The following is a 13,057-nucleotide window of genomic DNA, read 5'->3' as shown; positions in this document are numbered from 1 at the left end:
TCTGGCAGTGTGCAGTGTCGGTATGCCCTGTAACTGAATCTGCCTGGAGGTATCTAATTATTAACTGACTTCAGTACCACATCAACCTCGAGTAAATGTGTTCTCTGTACAGGACTTTAGCTCTGTTCCCTTCTGCATAGTGACTATCTAGAGAAATGAAATGGTGTCATCAAGGACCTTTTTTTTTTTTTTTTTCTGTGAGTGTGCGTGTGTGGCTTTGGCTTTTTCCAACTGTGAAAGTGTGGGCTGGATACACTTGGTGCATGGCTTAGAAACATGGGACTGGAAAGAACTTCCTGGGTCATCAGATCCAGTCCCCTGCTATTGCAGGCAACCGTGTCATATACTCCTTTTAATAAACTGATCAAGCTTAACCACCTGCTTGTAAGTGGCTTGTTTTCATGGAAGTTCTGTAACTCATGTTGCTCTCAACTGATGCAAGTAATATATGAAATATGAAGTTAATCAAAAGGTCCTCCAGCTTAGCTTTAGGTTTATCATTACACTTATTTAACTGACTTTCTCAAACCTGTTATTCTTTGAACAACACTCAGGAAAGTGTTGAATCTTTACATCCCCTTGCTATGAATAAGAGTTGGTGTGCTTGCTTATTTTTTTTAATGGAAAAGATGGATGTCTGGCTTGTTGAAATTTGTTAGATATGTTAACTGTCAAGGCAAGAAACAACTGAGTTACTTGTATTTGATACATAAATTTAAGGCTAGAGTATACATAACCATTTTTAAAACACATCAACTTGCAGTGTAGTTTTATATTTAATACTGAAATTGTACTGCTAAAGTTTAAACTGCTGTTAATCATATTCCTCTTCTGATCATAATGAAAAAATAAAGGGTAAGAAAATGCTTAACATAGATTATTCATTATCATGCTTATTTTATTAATAATTCAGGCACTGAAATGTCTCCAGGTATGGGGCATTTGTTTTGTTTGCTGGGGGGGGGGGGAGGGGGAGGTTACTTATGTGGTAGAAGACTCTTATCCCCAACCGTTTGTCACACTTGTGCAGCTTCAGAAACACAGGCGCTATCAAAAACTGATCAAGAAATTGCCTTACACCTTACCGATGCGCTAAAGGCAGGTGTGGGTCTGGTCTGTGGGCAGCGCACAGTGCTGCAGCTGCCGGTTCCTGCACCCTGCCCAGGTGAGTGGGGAGGGGGTGAGGCTGTGTCTTGGTCCCTACATTGCAGTACGCATGTGATGTGAATGCAGATCCTTGTTCCTAGGTGACACCATCCTAAACTAAAAGCAGAGTCTTGAGGGTTTAGAAATAACAAGAGTTAATAATGGCTTGCTTCTCCCTTACCATGAAACTAACTGGAACACTTGTCTTACTGCAGTTCAGTTAGGGTTTGGTTTTCTTTGGGGTTTTTTTGTTTGTTTGGTGGGTTTTTTTGGTTTGGTTTTAAAATTCAATGACTAAATGAAATCTGACAGAAAGGACGGTGGTGGGACCATGGCATGTCTCCTGGCCACAGACATCTAGCTGTCAAATGAAGATAGGTGATGAGGGCTGATGATGTGTTTCTCCTGACTGACATTTAGGAAAGCAAGTGGTTCACTTGCAAACAGTGCAGCTGGACCTTTAAAATCAGTAAGACAAACACTTAAAAGTTGTGGGGCTGTTTTTACGTAACAGCATTGCATTTCCAAAATACTAGAGGGTTGGGTTTTTAAAAAATCCAAATACAAGACTTTGAAGTAATGAATTACATGATGAATTGTGTATGGATCTGGAGTTCCAAAGACTCCTGGTGTTATTTGCTGTAGAAAATTCGTATGAAGGCCCAAGTACTTAAAGGATTTTCTGTTTTCTAAGAACCCCTATCAGTGAGTATCCTAGGGAAGCATTCAGAGGATATTTTTAATTAGTTGATGATTTGTTTTAAGTTTGATATTAATAAATCTGGTTTTGAACTGAAGTGGCCAAATATGCCTGCAAATGGCAGAGCTGCTAATTGGGTAGACACTAAGAAAATCTCTTATAGTCCCATGGATGATTAAACATAGCTGATACCTAGAAGTAAATGAGTGCTTGTATTGCTCTCCATCCTACTAGCGACGGTAATCGCGAGCAGAGAGAGCAGCCTGTCCTGCTCTCCGCTCTGTAGCACTGATAAGGACCCTCTACTTACTTCCCTGTGCAGTGCTTTGCTCTGCAGAGACCAGACTTCTACTTCAGAGCATAGCACAGCCCTTTTGGCCACCAAACTACTAAACCCCAGGAGAAAAAACCCACATTTGGTGCAAAAAGGAGTGTATTACAGCAGGGGGTTAAACTTCTCCCAGATCCCTATGGAGTCTGAGATGCTGTGTGACACCAGCACTGAGTAACGAGTTGCAACATTACAGAAAGACAGTTGAGAAGCAGCTCTACCAGCATAGCCACCAGACCCTAAGAAAGAGGTTGCAAGTTGCCTTTTCCAGCATCCCTGTATGTGTTCAACAAAGCTGGCTTCAGCTGGCGATGAGTACCACAGCCTTGTACGTGGTGACTTCTTGTTCTGATCTTTCATAGAAGCTTCACTGACTGGGAAATCTTGTACAGATCTCCTCCAAAGAGCCACTTCCATTTCAGTTGCCTCAGAAGTCGGCATCTCCAGAAATACTGAAAGAATTATTCATAGTGCAGCCTTTTCCTGGCAAGAACATCTAAAATAATTAGCAGTTGAAGTACAGTATGAAAACTGGGCTAATCACTTAAAAATGAATCAAAATGTTTTCTGATTTTTATTTTATTTCTAGATCTCTAAATATGATGTATTTAAAAAACAGATTCTTGAACACAAGTTCTACTTGCCCTACCAGTTGCAGCATTTCAAATGAACACAATATTTGAACAGGAACCAACTGGATCATCTGAGAAATCCATAAAAAGGCATTAAATAGCATTCTGCATTTTACTAGTTTGCACTGGGCAGTTACAATGCTGCCAGTGTAGTAAGTATTCTGAAAAAAGATACGGTGAAAGAAATGGGTAGGGTGAAAGTAATAAGAATACCTGAGCATGGAACTGGTGTGTAGTCTTGTCTTGGGGGGTGTTTGTTGCCCATAAAGCTATAAACATTTGTGAGCTCCCTGGGCATTATGTTTTCCTAGCAGTGGTGCTGTCACTGAGATTGTCCGTTTCTAACCTGCCCCCCAAAGCCCTGCCATGCTAACTCTACATATACCTGAAAATATACAACCTGGAAAAGTTAGTTGTAAGCCTGCTGCAGTCCAGAACTTGCCAAACATGCTCTGCTTATTCTGAGCTTTCTTTACAAATACAATAAAAAGAATAATTTCCTCCAGACATTCTGGTAGAGACAAAATACAACCACAATTTCAGATAGTTTTTTGCTGAACTTCATTTGTTAAGTAAAGTACTTTAACACATGGAGTATTTAGATACATAGGAATCCGTGTGCAGCATCATCAAAACTAGTTTCTCACAGATTTTAACATAAAATTTGATGGATATTTCCTAATAACTTTTTTGTTTCTTTAGATTAAGTACAAATTCCTACACACATACACCAGATGCCCTGACAATTAGTAAGTGAGCATGATGCTGTTCACCCTGCATAGCTGAATTAAAGACAAGTAAAGTCGATCAGTAAATCAGGTCAATAACTAAAACATCTTTTCACCACCTAAGAAGATACTTTGCTCTACAGCACAGTTACGAAAGCACAGCTAAAGTGTGAAAACTGCCTTGCTGATTTATTTTCCATCAAATTAATTTGTAGAGGAAGGTAAGTAATTTCTTTACTAGCTTGGGTTATTATTCTTTTCTATATTAAACATTTTTACACACAGAAAATAGTTGTGGCAAAAGAGTGGTCTTAGGGCTACAAAACTAAGCAATCAAAATTTAAAAAATACCCAGTTAAGGCTATCCATGAAACTCCAGTTTGGCCTATTGCAAACCGGATTGCAAAGCATGATGACACTGTCTTGCCTCCTACTACACTGTCCACAGCATCTTTGCATCAGTGTATTGAATATTTGCAACTTTAAAAAAAATTATTTTGAATATTGCAACTTTATTTTTGAATGCATTATTCCATACCGCAGTCACTACCCATTACCCAGCTCTTCTTCCAAAGACAGAATTACTGGTTTCTTCAAATTTTTGTATGGCACTGAGACACTCGAGTGCTTCACAAATACTGTTTTCTTTTTAGGACACACAGTGAAGTAAGGACATGCTTTATCCTCATTGAACAGAAGGGCTGAGGTGCAGTCACTGAAGTCCAAAGCAGTATTTCTGAGAGCATTTGTCAGAATCATAATTGTGACTTATGTCTGGTACAAAGAGACCTCGTCATTAACGGTGCCCTTTGTGTCTGAAAATCAGTCTAAGCCTCTGGGTCAAGCAGTTGTAGCAACTGCCTGTAGGTAGCTGGGTCAAAGCAGCCGACCCCGCACGACGAATCCACGCAGAGACTGTGAGCTCTCCTTTTCCAGGGCAGCCATAGCCTGCCTCATCCAGCAGGCCAGCCTTTCTCTTCTCCCAGCCCCTGTATCACTCACTGCAACAGAAGAGATCAACTACACAGCATTTCTTTCATTGCACCGTGCTGATTCATGCCCAGAGCAGCTCCCCTTGTGCCAGGGAGGAGAAGCTGAAATAAACAGGGCGTTTTTGTGGTAGGACCATAAAATATAGGGGTGGAAGGGAAGCAGGAGAATAGAAGTGGCAAAGAAACTCAATTCTGGCACTTCCTAACTTTGAGGTGTAACTCTGTACTTTCATGGCTCTTTCAATCCTGGAATTTACCATTGTGAGAGTGAAAGCAGAACTGTGCTCCCAGCACAGGAAACTCCATTGTGTGGCATCATGGTGACACCCCTATCAGCCATCGTCCCAGCCACTGCCTTTGGGCTCAGCACAGGCCGTGACGTGAGGTGACAGGGAAGGCAGGCAAAGCTCTTCCGCTTCCCCAGCCAACCCCAAACAGAGAGGGAGCACTTTGCCCACGGGTTTGCAGAGGAAAGGTGGATTCGAGGACTGTGGGGGCAGCTCAAGGCCCTGCAGGAGGCTGTGCTTTAATGGTCCTAGGCTCTTCCACCCCTTTACTGTAACTGTGACCCCATACCTCCTGTCCTCTGCCTGTCCTACCCCCTCCCTTCCTCTCTGTTTTGTTCTCCACCCTTATCAGGCCCGGCTTGTGCCTGTCAGACTTTTCCAGGTTTCCTTGCCCCTTGTTCATCCTCTCTGCTGTTGTGGGTTAACCCAGGTGGGCAGCTCAGCTCCACCAGCTGTTTACTCACCACCACCACCACCACCACCACCACCACCACCACCATCCCCACCCCCCCAGTGAGATAGGAAGAGAATTAGAAGGGTAAAAGTGCAAAAAATCAGGTTGAGATAAAGTCAGTTTAACCAGGAAGGTAAAAGCAATGTGCACAAGCAAAGGGAAACAAGGAACTCACTCACTACTCCCCATCAGCAGGCAGGTATTCAGCCATCCCCAGGAGAGCAGGGCTCCACCGCACATAATGATTATTTGGGAAGATAAATGCCATCACTCTGAACGTCCTCCCTCCCTTTTTATTCCCCCAGCTTTTATTGCTGAGCATAACATCCTATGGTTTGGGATATCCCTTGTCCCAGCTGTGTCCCCTCCCAGTTTCTTGTGCACCCCCAGCCTGCTCGCTGGTGCGGCCGCGTGAGGAGCAGAAAACACCTTGACTCTGTGTAAGCACTGCTCAGCAATAGCTAAAACAACCCTCTCTTATCACCGCTTTTTGGGTCAAAAATCCAAAACTTGGCACTGTATGAGCTACTATGAAGAAAAAGAACTCTATCCCAGCCCAAACCAGTACATCAGTTCATCTATATCTCTTTCTGACCAGGACTGACAATGATGCATCTTCTTCCAGATCTCCATTCTCACAAGCACCTACCAACATTTTGTCCCAACCTGCTGATTTCCCACCAAGCAACTTTCTTCTCTGTGTTGCCCCAGACAGGGTGATCGCTCAAGTAAGGGCACAGAAGAAAGCCCTCCTGTGCTCTGCTCAGGCCCCAGGCCGTGGACTTGGATCTGCGCCTCACTGGCCTTGCAGCAGCAGGGAGCAGTGGTTGCAAAAAACCAGATAACAGAGCAGGTTGTCCCGAGCTTCACACTGCGGGTACCTGGTCTGGGGAGAGGTAAGCTGCTGGAAGTCTACCTTGGCCATGAGTGTGGCTGTGAGGGTACACTGCCCTGCCTCACCACTTTCCTGAAATGCTGCTTTCATCTCAGAAGAGTTACTACTTTTGAAAACATGAAGTGCACCGCTCTCTCCCATATATATGCACACATATGTCCTTGCATTCAGGAAAAGCTTTGTTGTCCACAGCTGACCAGAATAATTTTAGATGTCAGATTAAGCAGTCACTTCACCAACCACTGACATCCAGCCATCTTGAGCCTAAAATTCATTTTTTTAAGGGATCATCTTTGCCCATAGGTTGTTTCCAGCAAAGATCGATGCACCAGGTTTTGAACTTGGGGCCATAACATGGTGCAGGACATAAGTCCAAGACAACAAGGGAAGTGGGACCAGGAACAGACTATCCCAAGACACCAGGATCCCTGACAGCCCTCTTCTCCCACCAACTCTCCTCTCCCTCTCTCTTCCGATCTAACCTAATCTCCATGTCTTCTTAGGCTTCATGAGCCTAAATTTACCTATTCTACAAAGGGCACCTGTTGGTAGGAAGCTTTAGATTAGGAGATCAGTTATATTTGCTAAACTACTGCAGGAGTACCCCCAAAAAAGTACAAGTAGGAAGCTTTTGATTGCAGAAGTATGCCTGCAGAAAAAGTCACCTAAAGTTTGATTGCACTGATGTTATTATGGTAGTTTGTAGTTTTATGAAGCAATAGTTATAATAATGTCATTTTAGTGCTCTGTACTAAACACATTAGACTTGCTTCCATACAGTAGGTAGTCACTATCTGGGGAAAAATAACCTTCCTTCTCTGATGTGGCAAAAAGCTTCATCATATCAAAGCTATTGCCATTAGTGAATATGTACAAATGGAGAAGTAAAATCTAATAAAATATATATAGCTAGGTACTTTTTCAGACTTGTGCAGTACATTGCTTACTATGAAATAATGGAATGTAGTTTAGTGCTTCTCGTTTTAACAGGATAGGGAAGAATTCAGATCATTAATAATGATTAATGCCGATCACATGCAAGTGACTTCACACTGCCAGTCAAATTATGATAATTTCTTCAAGGATAAAGTATGCAATGAATCTGTTTGTGGATTGTTAATTACTAAAACAACACTGAATCTCATGTGCAGCTTTAGTTCCTAAGCTATTACCCACAGGTTGTAGAATCTACTTGTATGGCAGTGTGGGTATTTTTAGTGATTTACAACTTGTAAGGCATTGTCTTGACCAAATTCCAGATTAAATTAATTTGAGCAGTTAATACAATAACAATTGGAGTAGGCATTAAGGTCATGTCGTTGAATTGGTGAGAAAACTGAACCATTTTTTTAGGGCTGTTGCTGGCTGTACACTATTGACTGCTAGTTTTGGAATTTATTTCATCTCTTCAGTCTTATGCTATTGGATTGGCAAAGTCTTTTTACATGCAAATTTTCAAATGAATTGAGTAGATGTCCTTCTGAGTGAATAGGTTCCTGTTAAATATTTCAGTCTGGGATTTGACCCATTTTGCAAATTTATCACCTTACAGCAAATTTTATCCCAATTTTATGTTTCCAAATATGAAAAATTCCATCACTCTTTTCAACGAAAACCAGCGAAGGTATCACTCTACAATCATCATGTTCTGCTCCTGCACTACCAACCCGGTGCCCATGAACTCTGGCAATCAGGCAGGATTAGCTGAACAAGGCAGATTCATCATTAGCTCAGAATTTCTTTGATTCTGGAGATGTAGGTCAGACCAAGTTTTACAAAATGAGGTTTTGTGGTTTCATTTAATTTTTTATTATACCCTTTATAAAAAAGAAAAAAGGTTTAAAAGGAAAAAGGTGTTACTGGTGTAAACAAAGGCAGGAAAGCTGGACTGATGGACTTAGGGAGGAATAAAAGATGAGTGTGTTTGGCAAAGCACTCACACAGAAGAACTCTGCTAGGGATGATGAGAGATTTCTGTAGAGCCAGCTCTGGGAGAATCCCTGCAGAGAAGAGAGGCAAGTGGGGGCAGAAGTGTTTGAGGGAAGATCTAAAATAGATGAAAAAACGTGAAACATGCAAATGGCCTTGGGAATGCATCCTGCTACAAATTATAGCAGCCGTGCTGCAGAAGCAAAGCTGCCACGGCCTGCTTTATACTCCTTGCAGGGATTAGAGGGGAAAAAACAATACACAGGAGGGACCTGTTTAATGTGGACATTGGGGGAAAAGTATGAAGAGATCCCAGACTTGGTGCTGGGAAAGCTGCACCCCTGTACAAGCTTTGTCCAGTGTCATGCCTGTTCCCACTTGTCTGGAAGGCAAGCAGTTGAGGACCATGCAGCTGCTGTCACCAGACATCACTGAGGTCAGCCCTGGGATCACGCCTTACACCCTGACAGTCTCCTGGCTTTAACTACTTTGTTCTGGGATGCTGAAAGGCATCTACGTTGCAACGGAAGTCAGTGCTCTGAGTGTGTCTGCAGCAAGGGCTGCACCAGCAGGGCCATCCGTGAAGGTCAAGCTGTCCTTTTCGATACAGGGAACAGGGTACAGCTTCTCTCCAGCCCTGTGCAGCTTCCCACCTTGCACAGAATGAGTGACCACCACGCGGTGCAGAGGAAAACAACATGCGCAAGCAAGTGCTTCTCTCATTGCTTACTCTCTCTGTAGAGGGGAAAGCTCCATCTGAAGTCTCTGTGCCAGCGATGCTGTGTTTAGGAGGGTGAAATTGTCAGAGGACCTAAGACTGGTGCCCAGGACTGCGTACCCTGGCCGTCAGGAAACAGACTTGGAACCCCACTGCACAGATCCCAAGGGGGCAGGGGCTATATTGGATGTAAATGTTGAAGCCAAGGAGCTTACAGGCATGTCCAAGAACTTGGAAAATTATCTTCAACACCATAGGCTTTAGGTAGCAGCTGAGCAGGGGTTTAGGGGACTGTAACTTGGGAGGAGTGGGACACAATCCTTTTGTGTTTCCAGTTCCACCAATGACTCTAGTGGTGGCTTGGCTTTCTGCCTAGTCTTTAAAGCTGGCCTTGTCTCCTGTGCTGCAGTCCATGTCACCAAGCTTGGGTACTGCTTTTTTAGCGTGTTTTCTCTATCCAGTTATTGCTCACATGCAGTTCTCCTCAACTTCTAAAATATTAGCAGATCGCAGTTTGGGACTGAAGCCTTACATGGCACTAAGCTTGAATACAGGCTTTTTCATTGAAAACTGCCAGACGAGAGCTTTGAAGTGTACCTGGAACAGTTGTGAACAGTTTAAAATAGAGCACGATATTCTCTGTCTCCTTTCTTTAGCCTCTAGCTCTAATTTTTTATTTTTCACATCAGTTTTAAAACCAGTGAAATAGAGACTACACAGAAGGTGTATCGGGTTCCAGATTAACAGTGTGTGACAAATTCGAATGTGAACACTTTCCTTATTCTGACCAGTTTAGCAAACAGTCTAGAGAAAGGAATGTGGTGCAGAGCCACCCAGCCCAGGTTCGTCGGTTCAGATGTCACCTGCAAGAAGTTAACAGAAGTGGTGGGCAGCGAGTGCCTGCTTGGCAGCCTGCAGAGGCCGCACGTAACCTCGCCCTCTGCGAGTACTTGTGGCTGCCGGTTTCCCCTTCACGGGTGCTGCTGTGGCAGGGGACAACACCCAGTGTCCCACCCTGGTGGTGCTGCAGCTGCTAAAGAGACGTCCCGGTGCTCAGCAGGCAGAGCACACATGGCTCCCAGGTTTAAACCCACGCCTCTGCAGGCCACCTTGCGCCTGGAGGCCGCAAGGCTCGGTGTGTCACTGCGGTGACCGGGGGCTGCTTGACCAGCAGTGGCTGTCGGCTGCCAGGGGTCCTCGTTGTCACCCACTGCGGGGGTGCCGGGACTTGCTGCTGTGGTGGGCACCGTGCTGGCCTGGCTGAGGCTCGGGCTCAGGGACCTGCCAGGCACTCGCTGCTTCCTGGCAGGTTTTGCAGCCGGTTCCCAGCGCCCTGCTGCTCCTGCCGGTGCTGGCGGCTGATGGACCCAGCTGGAACGAGCCGGGAGAGCCCTGCACCACGGCTCGCTCGGCTGCGGGGGGGTTACACCCTCGAAGTCTGCTCTGGCTGCTCCACAGGGCCGGGGTGGAAAGTGGGATTTGTTGTTACTGATACCACCATTGGATCCAACAGGCTGGTGTGAGCTCCCCACTCACTGCTTTTTATTGCCCTTCACGAGGAAGTCAGCCGTGGAGCCGGTTCCTTCCCGCCCACCGAAACGTCCCTGTGCCCATGGGAGCAGCACGGCCGCCAGGCCGGAGCCCACGCAGCCAGCTGGCAGCCTGCCCTGGCCCATCGCTGGTGGCCCACTGGCACCTGCCACCCTGGCCCAGGGAAATGTGTGGGGACATTGGCACGCTGTGGGCTGGAGGGGCTGGAGGAAACAGGCCTCAGGTCAGCAGCTCCCACTGCAGCTGCCCAGGACATAAACACAGGGGAGGAAGCACCTCACAAAGGGACGCGGGCTGCACGCAGCTGCCTGCACTGAGCATGGGCAGCTGAACCCCCCAAAACTTCTGCCAAATTCAGATTTAAACTCCATCAGTGGCCTCTATCTTGTTAATAAAATGAAACACCCCCATTCCCCTCTCGCCCGCGAATGCAGTAGGCTTGAAATTCAGATGCAGAGAGAAATTTCACACCTTTAAACCTCCCCCACCCCTCCCCAGCCCCCCACCCCCCAAGTTGTTTATAGTATGCCAGGCATATTGTTCCTTTATTTTTTTCTTCCCCTCTTTCTGGATCAATATGAACATCTTTAATACTTTTATGATTGGTCTCTACAAATATTATCAGGGAAACAAATACCAGAAAAGAAGAGTCATGAAAGTGAAGAGAGAATTCTAGAAGGACAAACGGGTAGGAAGGGCCCCAGAGTAAATCAGCCTTGCAAATTAAAGGTGTCCTAGCATCAGAAGAGTGTAGCTCTGGATCCACCGCTCCCTAGGTAGCCATGGGACAAAAAGAATTGGCTAATTTTTGCTCAGGCCTTACCAAAGAGAATAGACAATGTGATTGTGAATTTCCCAAAAGCCAGCCCCAAGTCTTTCTCCTGTCTTCGTAATGGCACTTGCAGTGGGGCTAAATAGCCAGGGCTCTTTATTATAGTGTACTTCAGGAAGACTTTTATGGTAAAATTGGTGTTTTCCCACTGTCCAGTCAGTCTCCCTGTTCCTAACGGAAAAGTTCCCTCCTTTTTTGCTTTGCATCTTGCTGCAGTTTTTTGATGCTGTTTAGCCATTACAGAGCCTGTTCATTATGCCCACAGCAAACTAAACGGAAGAGGAGCTTTCAATCAAATCCATTGAATCCTGGGTATCTTGTGCAGCTCCCTTGGTTTTTTTCCCCAGTTAAAAACCTCTGAGTGTTTTGCAGTGATGCTATTAGTGAACTGCCTGCATGCGTATAAACAACATTACCACATTGTTTCCATAGTCCAAATGATTAATTCAACTTCTGCTTGTCTTCATTTTATCTTAATTTAGACAACTAACAAAGTTTCTTAAGTGTGTACTCAGGTCAATGAGCTCAAGAGCTAATGCTCAAAGAGGAGGACTTATTGGGAAATAAGAGCTCAGTAAGGATTTATGAGCCTCTTTCTGGTGAGGCTGAAGCCTGGTCTGATGCAATAGTGACAGGTACATTATTACCATACCGTAAATATTTAATTTTTTGCTGTAACAAGTTTGATAGTGACAGTTGACTTCCCCCAGGGCAAGTAGCCTCTTATGAACATTATATTCACTGTCAGCCTTGTTGGATGTCTAGAAGGACAAGCTGAGAACTAATTGGGAGCTGGATAGCAAAGAGCTCATGCATAGGGATGAACCCTGGGCCACAGATAGGTGAGGTAAGGAAACCTGGTGTTACCACTTCCAAGCTCTATCTGTTACTGGGTAATTAGAAGATTTCAATCTTCAGAGGTGCACAAACTCTGTTATCCACCCAGTCATTCTCTGAATTATTCACAACTCGTTTTAAAAGATAAGGGAATGAAACATAAGATGTATGCACATAAATCATAGTGAGATCTTGCCAGTACCTGCTATGGTCAAGAATGAAACCCAGCTTCCATTACAATCTCTTTTTCTCACACGTTTCTAACTTAGAAAATAAAATAAAAACAGAAACAGCAACTTCAAAGCAAATTTATTTGATTTGGTCACTCCCCAATATTAATATTTAGGGGAAGTTTGGCTATCACCTTTTTGCCTTCACCCAGAAGTTTGTTTGGTTTTTTTTTTCTTTAAAAAGAAAACAAGCAAAGAAATTGAATGCAAGGTGTTCAAGCTGACAAATGCCAGGATATGCAAAAGGGAAGTTTCTAACCACCTCATTGTCTGACACAGCATTTTGCATTTCTCTTTGTTAGGTTTAATATATAGTTAAACAAAATAGTATCTGTAGTTTAATTCATGCCTTACAGACTATCCAGGGGGTCAGGTTTTCAAAGTCAGCGATAGTTCAGTTGAAAAGAGAACAGGAACTGCAGAATAGTGATTTTTTTTGAAAAAGATCTGGCCTCTTTCTTAGGTAGCCAAGGCTTCCCCTGATGAATAGAGGAGGTATCACAAATTTCTACAGTGCGCTATTTTGAAGTTGTGTATGTTTTCTTAATGTTATTAGGTAGTATATGGTGCTATGCTGAAAGAAAGAGAATTGTGCACTCACAGAGAATAAAATGATCCGTTAGAACAATACATGTATTAATGCAGAATTTCAATGAATATTTAATATTACAAGACTGTCACTTTGAGTTACAGATGACTTACACATGCAGTCCCATTGACTTTAAGTGAGAGAAAAATTTGCTACTTCTCTTTTCTTTAACAAATTGTTCATTAAATGGTTGTGAGTTCTCTACT

This window comes from Falco rusticolus, chromosome 7, assembly GCF_015220075.1.
Source record: "Falco rusticolus isolate bFalRus1 chromosome 7, bFalRus1.pri, whole genome shotgun sequence".
Taxonomy (NCBI): Eukaryota; Metazoa; Chordata; class Aves; order Falconiformes; family Falconidae; genus Falco; species Falco rusticolus.
This window is presented reverse-complemented; position numbering follows the sequence as displayed.